Genomic DNA, 15791 nt, shown 5'->3' with positions numbered 1-15791 from the left:
GTGAGACTGGATTAAGAAAGTGTGTTTTTTTTTTAAGATGGAGTTTTGTTCTGTCGCCCATGCTGGAGTGCAGTGGTATGATCTCAGCTCATGGCAAGCTCACCTCCTGGGTCCAGGCAATTCTCCGTGCCTTAGCCTCCTGAGTAGCTGGGATTACAGGCCCCTGCCACCGCGCCTGCCTAATTTTTGTATTTGTAGTAGCATTGGGGTTTCACCATGTTGACCAGGCTGGCCTCAAACTCCTGACCTCAGGAGATTCACCAGCCTCAGCCTCCCAAAGTTCTGGGATTATGGGTGTGAGTCACTGTACTTGGATTTAATGGGATATTTCACTGCAGACTTTGATAAACAGAATATTAGCATTTATGGTGTTCTTTTTATTTTACTCATACTATTTTTCTTTGGACTCAATTACAATAACATAATTAAAGATCAAAGTATAAAAGTTAAAGACCAATACAGATTTAATAATTATTCTTATCTACATACTGTGTTTAAATGACATCCTTTTTTCTTTTTGTTCTTACAGCTCCAACTGTAAAAGCCAACGGTCCGGGGATGATCCCATACTGTTTTTTCCAGTCTCATGTTGAAGATTTTTATGTAGAAGTTCTTCCCAAAGGAATTTTTTTTTTTTTTGAGACAGAGTTTTCAGTCTTGTCGCCCAGGCTGGAGTGCAATGGCGTGACCTTGGCTCACTCCAACCTCTGCCTCCTGGGTTCAAGTGATTCTTCTGCCTTAGCCTCCCGAGTTGCTGGGATTACAGGTGCCCAGCACCATGCCAGGCTAATTTTTGTATTTTTAGTGGAGATGGGGTTTCGCCATGTTGGCCAGGCCGGTCTTGAACTCCTGACCTCAGGTGATCTTCCTGCCTCAGCCTCCCAAAGTGCTGGGATTAGAGGCATGAACCCATGCCCGGCCAGAAATGTTTTCTTTAAGAAGGCTGTCTACTAGTGGAGTTCCTGGCCTGAGAGGATATTACTTTCCAAGGAAAGGATTTCTTTCATTATTTAAGGGTAAGATTCCTGGATTCTTACTGGACTCTTAATCTCTGTTCTGAGTAATCTATCTTTTTTATTGTTGACCAGTAGTCATTCACCACTAGGGTTGTATTTAATGAAATCTGAGTTATTTTATGGCTTTTTTTTTCTTTTGAGACCGAGTTTTGCTCTCACTGCCCTGGCTTGAGGGCAATGGTGTGATCTCAGGTCATCACATTCTCTGCCTTCTGGGTTCAAGCTGTTCTCCTGCTTGGCCTCCTGAGTAGCTGGGTTTACAGGCATGTGCCACCATGCCCAGCTAATTTTTTGTATTTTTAGTAGAGATGGTGTTTCACCAGGTTGACCAGGCTGGTCTCGAACTCCTGACCTTGGGTGATCCACCTGCCTCGGCCTCCCAAAGTGCTAGGATTACGGCACTTTAATCCTAGCACCATGCCCGGCCTGGGCCTGCTTCTTTCATTCTCTTTTTCTTTTTTTTTCACTAGCAGTTTAAAATTGGTGACTTATTCAGACACAAGCAAAAGAATATTAGCCCAGCTTTGGAAATAGGTGTGAGCCCGTGTGTGATTTTCCTAGTTTCTCCTCCCCCTTCGCTTTTTGCTCTCTTGTTAGTATGTTAATTGTTTTCTCTCTCTCAATCTTTTTTCCCCTTTTCTTTGGCAGACATTTTTACTTGTCTTGGAGGAGTAGGCGAAGAGCTGTTTTTAGGACTCTTTGAAAGGGTACAGTATGCATGACAGTCTTGGCTAATGGTAACCAGATCCAGGGAGCCGGGGTCAGTGTGAGCTGGAATCAGTTCAAATTAGCAAAGCACTGGTACTCAGTGGCAGGAATACAAGTGACCGCAAATTGTTCAACACATCTGGAAAGAGATACTGACATCATCCTCAGAATCTGTGGGGAATACACATAGCCCGTAAGACACATTCCTGTTTGACCCTATAAAGATTCTTTGAAGAATAATACCCTTAGCAATTTTCTAGCCAGCTTGCCTGCTTATTTATCTTTGAGGACAACATGCCTCGTGGAGCTCCACAGGCCCCAGAGGATTCTGCATTTGAAAGTGCTGAAGCTGAGAAACTCGGTCTTGGTGGACCGCAAGAGTTCTGCTTTTCCTCTACTCATTGTTCCTTTTTTTTCCCGGCAACTGGCATTGCTGTTTAAATGGGTTGTTCTTTGCCGTTTAAGTTGTTTGGTAGTGGTGTGTCAGGATTTGGGTTTTCTGAATACTTTCCCAGCTGGTTACTTGAGTGGTGGTTAGGGAGGAGCTGTTTTAGGGCTGTTCTGAAGCTGTTGAGTTAGGTGTATGGATACTCACAGCTCGTCTGTTGAGGAGAATGCTGTTCTCATTGTGCTGCCTTTGGTGGCGCTGTGTGTGGGCCTTTAGATGTGGGTGGAGGTGAGTTGGGGCAGTTAATGAGATCTTTTTTAGGTGCTTTTGATAAAGTAGCCTGCACTACAGGATTCTTTGTGACTTTTTTCCCTAACCTGCGCGTATTTCTCTGCTAGCCTTTGCTGTCTTTCTCATGCCTTTGATTTTCCCAGCACCTCTTGGTTGAATTTACATAAGTGCTCTGCTGTGGTTTAAGTGTGTCCCCCAAAGTTTATGTGCTGGAAACTCAATCCTCAATGCAGCGGTTGGGATGTGGGGCCTAATAAGAGAACCCTCATGAATGAGTTAATGTTGTTATTATGGTAAAAGATAAGTAATCACAGAGTGATCTTATTATAAAAGAGAGTTCAGCCCCTTTTGCCCCCTTGCTGTCTTGCACTCTCTTGTCCTTCTGCCTTCTGTTGTGGGATGATGCAGCAAGAAGATTCCTACTAGATGCAGGCCCCTCAACCTTGGATTTCATAGCATCCAAAACTATAAGAAATAAAGTTTCTTCCTTTCCCCTTTTCCTTTCCTTTCCTTTCTGTTCCGTTCCATTCCATTCCTTTCCATTCCCTTCGCTTCCCTTCCCTTCCCTTCCCTTCCCTTCCCTCCCCTTCCCTTCCTTGTTCTTCTGTTCCCTTCCCCTCCCTTCCTCTCTCTCCCCCTCCCTCCTTCCTTCCCTTCCTCCTTCCCTGTTTCCCTCTTTCCCTTCCTTCTCTTCCTTCCCTTCCCTTCCTTTCCTTCCTTCCCTTCCTCCCCTTCCTCCCCTTCCTCCTTCCCGCCTTCCCTTTTTCCCTCCTTCCCTCCCTTCCTTCCTTTCCCTTCCCTCCCTCCCTCCCTCCCTCCCTCCCTGCCTCCCTCCCTTCCTTCCTTCCTTCCTTCCTTCCTTCCCTCCTTCCTTCCTTCCTTTTTTCCTTCTCATAAATTATGCAGTCTGTGGCATTCTTTTATAGCAGCATGAAATGGACAAAGACCGACTCCATTTTCAAGAGCAACCCTTTTGTAGTTTCTGAGCGAATTATGACTACAAAGGAAGTTCTGTAGGTAGCCTCAGATCCACCACCTAGGAAGCATGCTACCAAGCAGTCCTAGCATCTAGGATTCGATCAAATGCTGGGCAACATGATACCTCTGCAATTTAGCACCTCCCTATGTACCTCCAGTTGGCTCAGCCCATCAGGGCTAAAACTACCCCTCATATCCTAGTGTCTCTTGTAGGCAGAAGCCTTGCCTAAACCCTAAGCTACTTGGCTCACATTCTGTCTTGTGCTTTTTTTGTAGGGGGTTCAAACATACACAAAAGAAATAGAATGAACCTCCATGTACCCAACCCTCTGATTAAGCAGTTACCTCCATTTTTCCAGATTTGTTTCATCTACTTTAATCTCCCTAAAAATTTATGTTTGTAAGGGAAAAACTGAATAAATAGCTCCACGCTACCTCTCATTTTAAGTCACTTTTCAGAGTAGTAAGTTAGTGACCTAGTAACCTTCCCTCTAGTGACCAATAGTTTTTTTTTCTGAATACCATCATGAACTCATAGATTATTGTTTGCATTTGATGTATTTCAGGCCATTGTTGTCTTTATTGTTTTGGATGCTGACATTGTCTCATCGAGGTTAATTATCTCTTCAAGTTGACTCTCCTGTCTTTTTGATGTGATCCTGTTGGACTTTGATGACTTCGTTGCTTTCTGGCAAAAAAGATGTTCCAGGATCAATATACTGTACCATACATGGAGTCAGCAATTTCTCTAGGGGGCCTTGATTCCTTTTAGTAGAGAACACAGTTTGGGGTCTTGGACTGAATGACTTTTGTGAACCTCCTCTTCTGAGACTACAGCCTGCATCCCTGCATATAGCCCATTTGGAGCTCTCGCTGGGCACCAGCAGGTCTCCTGAAACTGCTATATAGTTCTGCCTCACTCTTACAAAGATTCACCTCTTGAGAGTTTTGTGCTCTGTCCCCAGATATAGTCTTTCTGGTTCTGAAGCTTTTGTTTCAGTCCCCCTGAATTCCACCAGCCCTATGCATACCATACCTTGGATTGCTAACCCAACCCCAGTGGAGCCTCTTTGGTTAGAATAGTTGCCACACCCCGTACCTAGTACTCTAGTAAACAAGGTTCTACCTGGGCTTAGGTTAACTTTTGCTCCTTTGGGCCCTGTGTTCTACCAGCATTTCATTTATCTGAAACTCCCCCCTCACCTCCAGACCTTATCTGTTCTTTAATGGTTTACTGCTGCTTCCTGGGTTCTCAAGAACCCAGTTCAGGAGTTTCTGTTTTAGTTTGAGATCTTACAGGCCTGAGTCATCAGGTTGGTGTCAGCCCAGCTAGGATTAGGCAGAATTGGGTGGGGGTTGTAGTGCATTTTTGGCCCAGCATGTACCTGTCTGACTAATTATCTGTCTTTTCTTTCCTGTTGCAATTCATGGGCCTTAGCATCTTCTGAATGGTGTTTAGTAGGTCATTCTGTTGATTTCCTGCTAGGGAGTAGCATACTCTGGCTCTGCACCATTGGCCAAGGGACTTAAGGATAGATGACAGGCTGCAGTTTTGTTAAATGGAACAATATGAAGAGATGGCATTTTGGCAGCAGGGCCTATTTGAATGGTTGGTCCTTTGTCCCTGTGTTGATATAGGCAGATCCTTGACGGGAATTTGGAATGATCCCAAATATTGTAGATCACTGGTACATCAAGTTATCCTCAAGGTTGTCTTTCTAACAGTCTTGAATGATATTTTGTGAATCTTTGGAGATTCTCTGTGTAGGGTTTAATCATTTAGTTTTTTTAGTCATGCTTGTTTAGTTTCTTTGCAAAGAAATAAGAAATCAAAGAGATGGCAGGCATTAGGGAAAAAAGCCAGGAGCCTTGTTTCCCCACCCTCTACTTAGGTTCTGGAACTGTACTCATAGGTGAGTAGTGAGGAGCTGGGCCCAAGCACATTAATCCTAGATGTAGCTCTGCTTTGCACTCGCTCCGGTACTTGTATCAAATTCACTTCAAGTCACCCAGAGTAATATGTAGAGCAGTCATTCAGGAGCGTGCTTATACTTCATTATATCAAATGGGAGATCCTGTAATTTATAGCCTATTATTTCTGGAGTCTGGAGATGGCTCTGCATAAGCTTTGCTGAAGCGGATTTTATTACATTAGAAGAGAACCTAGCTGGCTGCATCCTACACTGGAAGCTTCTAGATGCTAATAAGGAGGTCACAGAACGTAAAGGTCACGGAATGACTCTGGAATCCATTCCCTGCCAAGAAAGAATAATGACGCTCTAGGTTGGCCTCTTTTCATTTCCCTTTGATTTTGAGTAATAAATTATCTCCTCACTTCCCAGCTGAACAGTTTGGGAGTCTCTATTCCCTAGAAAGACTCTGGTCACATACCCATCAGATTAAATTAGGTGATAACTCTTTGACCTTAATGAATGTTGAAGGATTTCAAAGGGCTAATGGAAATTCTTCTAGAAGTAATTGCAACCTCCGCCTTCTGGGTTCAAGCGATTTTCCTGCCTCAGCCTCTGGAGTAGCTGGGATTACATGTGTCCACCACCACGCCAAGCTAATTTTTGTAGTTTTAGTAGAGGCGGGGTTTCACCGTGTTGGCCAGGTTTGACCTCAGATGATCCATCCGCCTCGGCCTCCCAAAGTGCTGAGATTACAGGCGTGAGCCACTGCGCCTGGTTAAACTCCAGTTTTTCGTGTTCCCTGCATAGGACAAGGTCTTAGGGAGTGATTCATTCTAGCAGAACTCCCTGGATTTTAAGGCAGGTGTTCCATTTATTAATTGACAAAAGAGGCATATTTCTCCCCTGGTAACCTAAAGATTTAGGTTGTTTTCCCAGGGACTCTGTTTTCACTGTGAGGGTTCTTGGAAACTAAGCAGAGGATGAGGAAAAGGCTGTGAACAAGCTTGCTGGTCTCTCCCTGTCCTATAAAAGAGCATACTTCTTCTGTAACCAGAAGACCCTTTTGATTAGTCAAGGCTGGGCAGACCGAGATGACGGGGTGTGTGTGTGTGTTGAGACAGGGTCTCACTCTGTCACCCAGGCTGGAGTTCTGTGGCGAGATCAGAGCTCACTGCAGCTTCTACTTCCTGGGCTCAAGCGATCCTCCTATTTCAGCCTCCAGAGTAGCATGGAGTATAGGAATGTGTTACCACACCCAGCTCATTTCCTAATTTTTTGTGGAGATGAGGTTTCACTGTGTTGCCCAGGCTGGTCTTGAACTCCTGGCCTCACGGGATCCTCCTGCCTTTGTCTCTCAGTGGCTGGCATTATAGGTATGAGCCACCTCACCTGACCTGCAATGATTTTTCAACAATATACTTTCTTTTTTACAGAGCCACTTAAGCTAAAGATTCCTTTGAGAACAAGTACTGTCCTGTGGTTTCATGGCCTTTCTTCCATCTGTGGTTCTTGCCAAGTGGAATTTCAATGACATCTTATCAAGATGGATAAACCCAAGTTTCCCAGTGCTGGAATAGAGAAAATGGATGGACAAGTAAGTCCCACTCAGCACCCATAGCCAAGGCATGGGGACCTCAACACACCTGAGCCCCAGACGTCACCTTTCATTGTGAGTAGCTCTGAGATGACACTTCTGGTTGGTAAATGCCTACTGGCAATAGTTTATATAACAGCAAGTGAAGGAATAAATAGTCACCAAAACGTTTTCTGTCCCCAATTCCAGCATTAATTGGATTAGATAGTTATTTTATGAAAAATTTTCCGATGCCACAGTCCTGACCATATCTTCAAGTGAATAGAAAAATCTTATTAAAAAGTGAACCTTCTGTCTCACTCTGTTGCCCAGACTGGACTGCAGTGGTACAATTATGGCTCACTGCATCCTCAACCTCCTGGGTTCAAGCAGTCCTCCTGCCTCAACCTCACAGGTAGCTGGGACTACAGGTGCTTGTCACCACACCTCACTAATTTTTCCATTTTTTAAATATTTGGATTCCACAGGACTGACTTAAAAAACTTGAGTACGCATGGATTTTGGTATACACAGAAATGGGGTAGCTGGAACTAATCCCCCCATATACCAAGGGACAAATTGTATCTGTTTTTACAATTACACTGTAGGATACATTATGTACCATGACAATGGTAATTTTTAATGACAATTTTTAATTGAGTGAAATTACCATAAAAATAATAATTTGCTGAGCTGTTACTAGGTGCCTATAAGTACCATAGATTTTTTAAATTCCCCATATCTCTTCCTTATTTCACTTAACCACTCTATCTTAAATTACTCATGCTTGCTTCAGTAGCACATGTACTTAAGTTGGAACAATAGAGAGTTTGGCATGGCCTCTGTGAAAGAATGACATGCAAATTTGTGAAGCATTCCATATTTTTTAAAAATTGAGAAAAAAATTACTCCCAGATTTTCACTGTGTTTGTGCATATCACCTTTTGTTTAGGTTGAATTCTATCCAAAGATAATATTTCCGGAAGTGAGATAACTGTGAGTGACAGGGTATGAGCATTCTTATTACCCTTGATGTAAATTGCCAAGCTTTCAGGCATGGCAGCTGTCAGCCTATAATTCCAGCACTTTGGGAGGCTGAGGTGGGAGGATTGCTTGAGGCCAGGAGTTGGAGGAGGCAGTATAATGAGTCACTGTCTGTATTATTTTAAAAAAATTTCCAAGCTTTATCCCGGAAGGTTTATATACAATTTAAACACCACTGATAGTACAAGAAAATGGCCATTTCAGTGCACTTTCACTGGCACAGGTATTATAATTTAACAAGTTACTTTCTGTGTGATAAATAAAAGACTTCATATTACTTTGTCACCTTTTTTTTTTTTTTTTTTTTTTTTGAGACACAGTCACGCTCTGTCGCCCAGGCTCTAGTGCAGTGGTATGATCTTGGTTCACTGCAACCTCTGCCTCCCAGGTTCAAGCAATTCTGCCTCAGCCTCCTGAGTAGCTGAGATTACAGGCACACACCACCACACCTTGCTAATTTTTGTATTTTTAGTAGAGATGGGGTTTCACCATATTGATCAGGCTGGTCTCAAACTCCTGACCTTGTGATCTACCCGCCTCGGCCTCCCAAAGTGCTGGATTACAGGTGTGAGCCATGTACCCGGCCTATTTGTCACACATTTTATCTTTCCTTGTGTTAGCTTCTTAGCTTTATTTCTTTATTGTCCTTTTTTTTTTTCTTTTTTTTTTTTTTTGAGATGAAGTCTCGCTCTGCCTCGCAGGCTTGAGTGTAGTGGCACAGTCTCAACTCACTGCAGTCTTGACCTCCTGGTCTCAGGTGATCCTTCCACCTCAGTACTTGGGTTTATGGGCACATGCCACTATGCCTGGCCAATTTTTTTAAATTTTTAGTAGAGACGAGGTCTTGCTTTGTTTCTTAGGCTGGTCTGGGACTCCTGGCCTCAAGCGATCCCCCCACCACCCCCTCCCAAAATACTAGTATTATAAGTGTGAGCCACCATGCCTGGGCTGTCCATGTCTTTTCCATTTATTTATGGAATTAATTTGTCTTTTACTAATGCGATGATCTGTTTAATCTTTTATTAAATTATAAAAATAGTAAATACTTTTAAATAAATAAGTGAAAAATTTCCTACAGTCTTTAGACCCATAATCTTATATCAGGAAATAATTGCTATTGAGAAAATGGGCCATATCCTTCAAGATACATACATGGTGATTGAACATCACTTCACATTTTCATATTTCGTGGACATTTGTGCCAATACCTATTGATCTATCTTAATCCTTTTCATGGTTGCATAATATTTTGTTATATAGATGTATCACAGTTTACTCATCAGCTGCTGTAGGCATTTAGGCTCCTTCTAATATTTGCTTTGAGTTCTTTATATAATTAAAAATTAACCCCCTCAGCCAGGTGTGAGGTCACACCTGTGTGGTGTTACAGGCAGGTCACACCTGTAATCCCAACACTTTGGAAGGTTGAGGTGGGAGAACTGCCTGAGTGTGGGAGATCACCACCAGCCTGGTCAACATAGGGACACTTTGTCTCTACTAAAAATTAAAAAAATATTGAGCTACACATTGCACTGTACACCTGTAGTCCCAGCTACTGAGGAGGCTAAGACTGGAGGATCACTTGAGCCTAGAAGGTTGAGGCTGCAGTAAGCTATGATCACACCACTGCACTCTAGCTTTGGTAAGAGCAAGACTGTTTCTTAAATAAAATAAAAATTAGATGGGAATATTGCTCGAGCCCTGGAGGTTGAGGCTTCAGTTAACTGTGATTGCACCACTGCAGTCCAGCCTAGGCGATAGAGCAAGACCCTTTTTCTAAAAATAAAATTAAAAGTAACCTTCTATTTCCCAGTAACACTTTCCCTCCTATGTTTCTGCTGGAAGCCCTTGCATTTTGTTTGTTTTTCACATACCATTTAAAACTTTTAAGTACTGATGTCTGTCTGTGTCATCCCTCTTTTTTCTTTTCTTTTCTTCTTTTTTTTTTTTTTTTTTTTAAGAATGTGTTTTTGTCACTCCAGCTGGATCTACCATGAAAGACTTCTGAATCCAGGAAGAGAGGCTGACTGGGCAACATGTTATTCAGGTACAAAAAGACTTGGACTATAACTCAAAAATGATCAAATAATAGTGCATGCATCAAGTGCAATGGGAAGCTCTTCTGGAGGGTGAGAGAAGCTTCCAGTTAAGTTGACATTGAAGCCAGGTCCTGAAAGATGAGGAAGAGTTGTATGAGAGTGGGGAGGGAAGAGGGACGTGGAGGGATGAGGAATGGGCTGGGATGGGATGGAGTGAGCAGCCCAGGCAGGGAAATCAGCACTGTACAGACCTGGACAATGAAGATGGCACATTTTGTTCAGGGAATGGTGAATTAAGTGTGGCAGGAATGCTTTGTAGAGACAGTAATTTGCTTGTATGGAATTTTGCCCGAGACCTCATTACAGTTTCTAAGTTTTTGTGTTATCATGCATCACTGTCCTTGTCAAACAGTGTGATGATCACAATAACATCAAGCATAGTATTTCATTAATTCTCACAAAAACAGGTCGGTGCCACAGTTATCCCCATTTTATACATGAAATGATGAAGGCTTAGGGTTAATGAGCGATTTGCCCAAGCTCACATGGATATTAAGACTGAGTCAAATGTTAGGTCTGGTCTGACTTTAGTGCTTGCCTTGTTCATGAGCACCATGCATTGTCTCTCCTATGCAGTTAAGCAGGTAGACAGGTGAGAGAACTCATGTTTTTCTCTACTCACACACTTCTAACCAAATGTATGTGTGGAGTTTCTACAGCAATTCTCCAACTCTCTGGATGCCAACTACGTATTCCACAATTCCATTTTGACACTACCTGGGATTAGTGCAGACCTCACAGGTTAGGGGCTCAGTCCCACAAGACCACCCTTACTTCAGATGCCAATTGCAAGTCCTAGATTGTCACCTGTATTTCGACCAACCAGTTAGAAATCAGAGTTTCCCGTGACTCTCTTCTTCAGTTTAGTTATTTGCTAGAACAACTCACAGAACTTAGAAAAACAGGTTTTTCCTTTTCTTTCTTTCTTTTTTTCTTTTTTTAAAAGACAGGGCCTCGCTCTGTTGTCCAGGCTGGCGTGCAGTGGTGCAATCGTAGCTCATTGAAGCCTCAACCTCCAGGGCTCAAGTGATTCTCCTGCCTCAGCCTCTCAAGTAGCTGGAATTACAGGGTTCCCACCACCACATCTGGCTGATTTCTTTTATTTTTTGTATAGATGGGGTCTTGTTATGTTGCCCAAGCTGGTCTCAGATTCCTTGACTCAAGTGATTTCCCCCCACCTCTGCCTCCCAAAGTGCTAGGATTACAGGCATGAGCCACCTCATCTGGCCAGCTTATTTTCTGTTACTGGCTCAATGTAAAGGCTCCATCTCAGGAACAGCCAGTGAAAGAGGTACACAGGGCAAGGTAAGTGGGGAGAGGCACAGAGCTTCCATGCCCTCTGTTGGGCACGCTACCCTCCCAGCACCTCCTTGTGTTCAGTGGACACAGAAGTTCTCCAAACCCTGTTGTTTGGGTTTTTATGGAGGCATGATTGATTGACCATTGGTAGCTAAGTCAATCTCCAGTCCCTTTTGCCTCCTGGAGTTCGGCAGGTGAGGCTGAAAGTTCCAAGCCTCAACAAATGTGGTTGGGGCTGGGCGCAGTGGCTCATACCTGTAATCCTAGCACTTTGGGAGGCCGAGGCGTGCGGATCACTTGAGGTCAGGATTTTGAAACCAGCCTGACCAACATGGTGAAACCCCATCTCTACTAAAAATACAAAAATTAGCTGGGCGTTGTGGCACATCCCTATAATTCCAGCTACTCAGGAGGCCGAGGTAGGAGAATTGCTTGAACCTGGGGGGTGGAGGTTGCAGTGAGCTGAGATTGTGCCATTGCACTCCAGCCTGGACTACAAGAGCCAAACTCCGTTTAAAAAAAAAAAAAATGTGGTTGGTTCCTCTGGCAGCCAGCCCTCCTCCTGAAGCAGTCTGGGAGCTTACAGCCACTCTGTCCGCTCAACAGCATCCCACATGCATGCTTACCATGCTGCAGATCTGAAAGACCTTAGAGGCTCTTGTGTCAGGAAACTGGGACTAAGACTGAATATTAAAACAGAAAATGCTCCTATTACCTCCGTCACTAAGGACTTTATAAGAGCTTTAGAAGTTCTACGCCAGGAACCAGGGGCAGAGACCAAATGTATATTTCTTTTCTTATATTTGAGACAGAGTCTCGCTCTGCCACTGAGGCTGGAGTGCAGTGATGTGATCATAGCTCACTGCAGCTTTGACCTCCTAGGCTAAAGCAATCCTCCACCTCAGCGTCTCCAGTAGCTGGAACTACAGGCATGCATCACCATGTCCAGCTGATTTTAATTTTAATTTTATAAAGGCGGAGTCTTCCTGTGTTCCCCAGGCTGGTCTCGAACTCTTGGCCTCAAGCGTTCCTTTCTCTTTGGCCTCCCAAAGTGTTGGGATTACAGATGGGAGCCCCCATGCCCACCAATCAAGGATCTTTATAAGAGAAGGGAGGAGGTAGAAGAGTCAGAATTAGAGAAGGAGATGTGGTGATGGAAGAAGAGGTCAGAGAGGGAGATTTGAAGATGCTGCACTTCTGGCCTTGAATATGGAGTCAGGGGCCATCTTCAAGATGAGTCAAGGAATGGGGGTGGCTTCTAGAAGCTGGAAAACGCAAGGGAGCACATTCTCTCGAGCCTCCAGAAGGAATGCAGCCCCTCTGACACCTGACTTCAGCCTTAATAGACCTAGTTGGGCTTCTGTACCCCAGAACTGTAAGGTGGTAGATTTGTGCTGTTTCAAGCCACTAAATATAGGGTAGTTTGTTGTAGCAGCAAGAAAAAATGAACATGAAGCTGGGGCTTTATGTTACAGTTGCTCATGCCTGTAATCCCAGCACTTTGGGAGGCTGAGGTAGGAGGATCGCTTGAGCCCAGGAGTTTAAGACCAGCCTGGACAACATAATGAGACCTCCTGTCTCAAAAAGTTTTTTTTAAAAAAGGCTGGGCGCGGTGGCTCACATTTGTGATCCCAGCACTTTTAGGAGTCTGAGGGGGTTGGATCATGAGGTCAGAAGTTCAAGACCAGCCTGGCCAAGATGGTGAAACCCCATCTCTACTAAAAATACAAAAATTAGCCAGGTGTGGTACCTGTAATCCCAGCTACTCGGGAAGCTGAGGCAGAGAATCACTTGAACCTGAAAGGCAGACTTTGCAGCGAGCTGAGATCACATTGTTACACTTCAGCCTGGACGACTGAGACTCTGTCTCAAAAAAAAAAAAAAAAAAAATTAGCCAGGCATTGTGGCATGTAGCTGTAGTCTCAGTTCCTAGGGAGGCTGAGGCAGGAGGATTGTTTAAGCCTGGGAGGTTGAGGTTGCTGTGAGCTATGATTGCACCACTGTACTCCAGCCTGGGCAATAGAGCAAGACCTTGTTTCAAAAAGAAAGAAAGAAATGAGCATGATGGGAATGGGGACAAATGGCAATGTTGAGTAGAGTGGTCAGGGTTGGCCTCCTAAGTGAATATTGAGCAAAAGTTTGAAGCAGATGATGGAGCTGGCCAAGGTGCTGAGGGAAGAGCACTGTAGGCTGAATCAACAGGATAAAGGCATTAGGAGGAAACTTCCTGGTGTGTCTGAGGCTCTGGAAGGAGGCCAGTGGAGCAAAGAGAGAGAGGGAGCGAAGTTGGCGAGGAGGTCAGGGAGTTGCTGGGCTGGGATCGGTACAGATCGTGTAAGCCCTGGGACGCTATTCCTGGGGCTTTGGCTTTTACTCTGACTAAAATGGGAACCACCGAGGGGTTCTGAGCAGAGAGGCGACATGATCTGTCTCCTGATTTAAAGCACGCCCTGGCTGCCAAGTTGAGAAAGACTGTGGGAAGATTTGTGTAGAAGCATGGGGGCCAAGCTGTGGCAACATCCCAGTGAGAGATGATAGTGGTCCTGACCTGGTGCACGGTGGTAGTGAGAGATGGTCAGAGCCTGGATGCATGTTGAAGTCAGTCAATAGGATTTCCTGACAGACTGGATGTGAGCTGTGAGAGAAGGCAGGGGTCAAGGTTGAGTTTGATTCTAATTGAATTATTAAGTAATTAAAAAAAAAAAACCCTACTGCCTTTCCCAATCCTACCAAGTAAAGGATGCTAGATAAAAAAAATCCTAAGTCAGGCCAGGGGCAGTGGCTCACACGTATAGTTCCAACAGTTTGAGAGGCAGAGATGAGAGTATGTTTTAAGGCCATGAGTTTGAGAGCAGCCTGGGCAACATAGTAAGACCTCCTCTCTACAAAAATAAAAGAAAGAAATTTAATAAAATAAAATAAATATAGCCGGGCATGGTGGTGTATACCTACTCAGGAGGCTGAGGTGGGCAGATCTCTTGAGGCTAGGAGTTTGAGGCCAGCTTGGGCCAAATATTAAGACTTCTCTCTCTCAAAAAATTAATAATAATTTTAAAAAGTCTGACATGGTAGTACTTGCCTGTGTTTCCAGGTATTGGGGCAGCTGAAGCAGGAGCATCTCTTGAGCCCAGTTGGTCAAGGCTGCAGTGAGCTATGATTATACCACTGGACTCCATCCTGGGTGACACAGTGGGACCCTGTCTCAAAATACAAATACAAATGAAATGAAATTCCAAGTCAGACCAGTCCCTTCTAGGCTATGTAGGCCTTGCAACCACATAGCTGCGTGATCGGGTTTGTGTGGCTGCAGATGAGGAGACCCCTGCCCAATTGTTGTTGGCTTTATAATCAGTTTATTTTTCAGTATAGTAATCAAATATATTTCATCATACTTGATGGTCTCAGATATGTGTGGGTTTTGGAATTCTCCTTGGAACAGCTTGTAACATCTCTATCATTCCATAATTCCATAATTTTTAAAATCTGATCATTGTTTACTAAGATTGGAATTGATATTAGACTACCTCGTCAGTTTTGATTATTGAGAAAATGAAATTGTGTTGTTTGCACTTTATCCAAGATTGGTGTCATATTGGGTAAATCTAATCAATACTTGAACAAATGCAAAATTAGAGCTTTATCATGAAAAACTATGTCATTCTTGAAGAAGATGCCATTTCTTTTTTTCTTTTTTTTTGTTTAAGATAGAGTCTTGCTCTTGTCGCCCAGGCTGGAGTGCAGTGGTGCAATTTTAGCTCACTGTAACCCTTGCCTTCTGGGTTCAAGCAGTTCTCCTGCCTCAGCCCCCTGAGTAGCTGGGATTTTGGGTGCCCGCCACCACACCCAGCTAATTTTTGTATTTTTAGTAGAGACACAGTTTCACCATGTTGGCCAGGCTCATCTTGGACTCCTGACCTCAGGTGATCTGCCTGCCTCAGCCTCCCAAAGTGCAGGGATTACAGACGTGAGCCACCAGGCCCGGCCTCCATTTCTTTTTCGTAGTCTTTAATAAACAGCTGGTATTGTTGCAAACTTGCTATTTAGGCACTTAGGAATTTTTCACTAGAAGGCATGTAAAGAAAGACCATGGGCATTTGTAATGAATTTAGCATTCATTCTTTGCATAACTGTCCCCAGAGCTGTAACTTTACTAATGAATTCTTTAGAAACCACTTAGCTAGCAACCGAGCCTAACCAGCCACTCACCCTCCTTATTCAGTGCTCTTTTGTTCTTGTCTGTTTCTCCTCCAAGTTGGCTACACTCACAAAGTGATACAAACTTGCATTTGTTTTCTTTCCTTTTTAGAGAAAAGGTCTTGCTCTGTTGTTCAGGCTGCAGTACAATGACATGGTCATGGTTCACTGTAGCCTCAAACTCCTGGACTCAAGCAGTTCTCCCACTTCAGTCTCCTAAATAGCTGGGACTACAGGCGTGTGCCACCATGCCCAGCTAATTTTTTCATTTTTTATCATAGAGATGAG

At 43.8% G+C, this 15791-nt stretch overlaps 1 long non-coding RNA gene and 1 pseudogene across 2 annotated transcripts in view; both read left to right on the top strand.

Annotated features, from left to right (window-relative positions):
* Nucleotides 1-15791, top strand: part of LOC140709603 (uncharacterized) — a 37023-nt gene that overhangs the window by 17062 nt on the left and 4170 nt on the right. For both annotated transcript variants that reach the window (XR_012090095.1, XR_012090096.1), the window contains 3 exons: nucleotides 530-1016; nucleotides 6728-6888; nucleotides 9894-9958. This is a non-coding gene — a long non-coding RNA (uncharacterized lncRNA). The remainder of the gene's footprint in view (nucleotides 1-529; nucleotides 1017-6727; nucleotides 6889-9893; nucleotides 9959-15791) is intronic.
* Nucleotides 7655-7754, top strand: LOC119626028 (U6 spliceosomal RNA; annotated as a pseudogene).

The sequence above is a fragment of the Chlorocebus sabaeus genome, chromosome 21 (assembly GCF_047675955.1).
Source record: "Chlorocebus sabaeus isolate Y175 chromosome 21, mChlSab1.0.hap1, whole genome shotgun sequence".
NCBI classification, from domain to species: Eukaryota; Metazoa; Chordata; class Mammalia; order Primates; family Cercopithecidae; genus Chlorocebus; species Chlorocebus sabaeus.
This window is presented reverse-complemented; position numbering and strand designations above follow the sequence as displayed.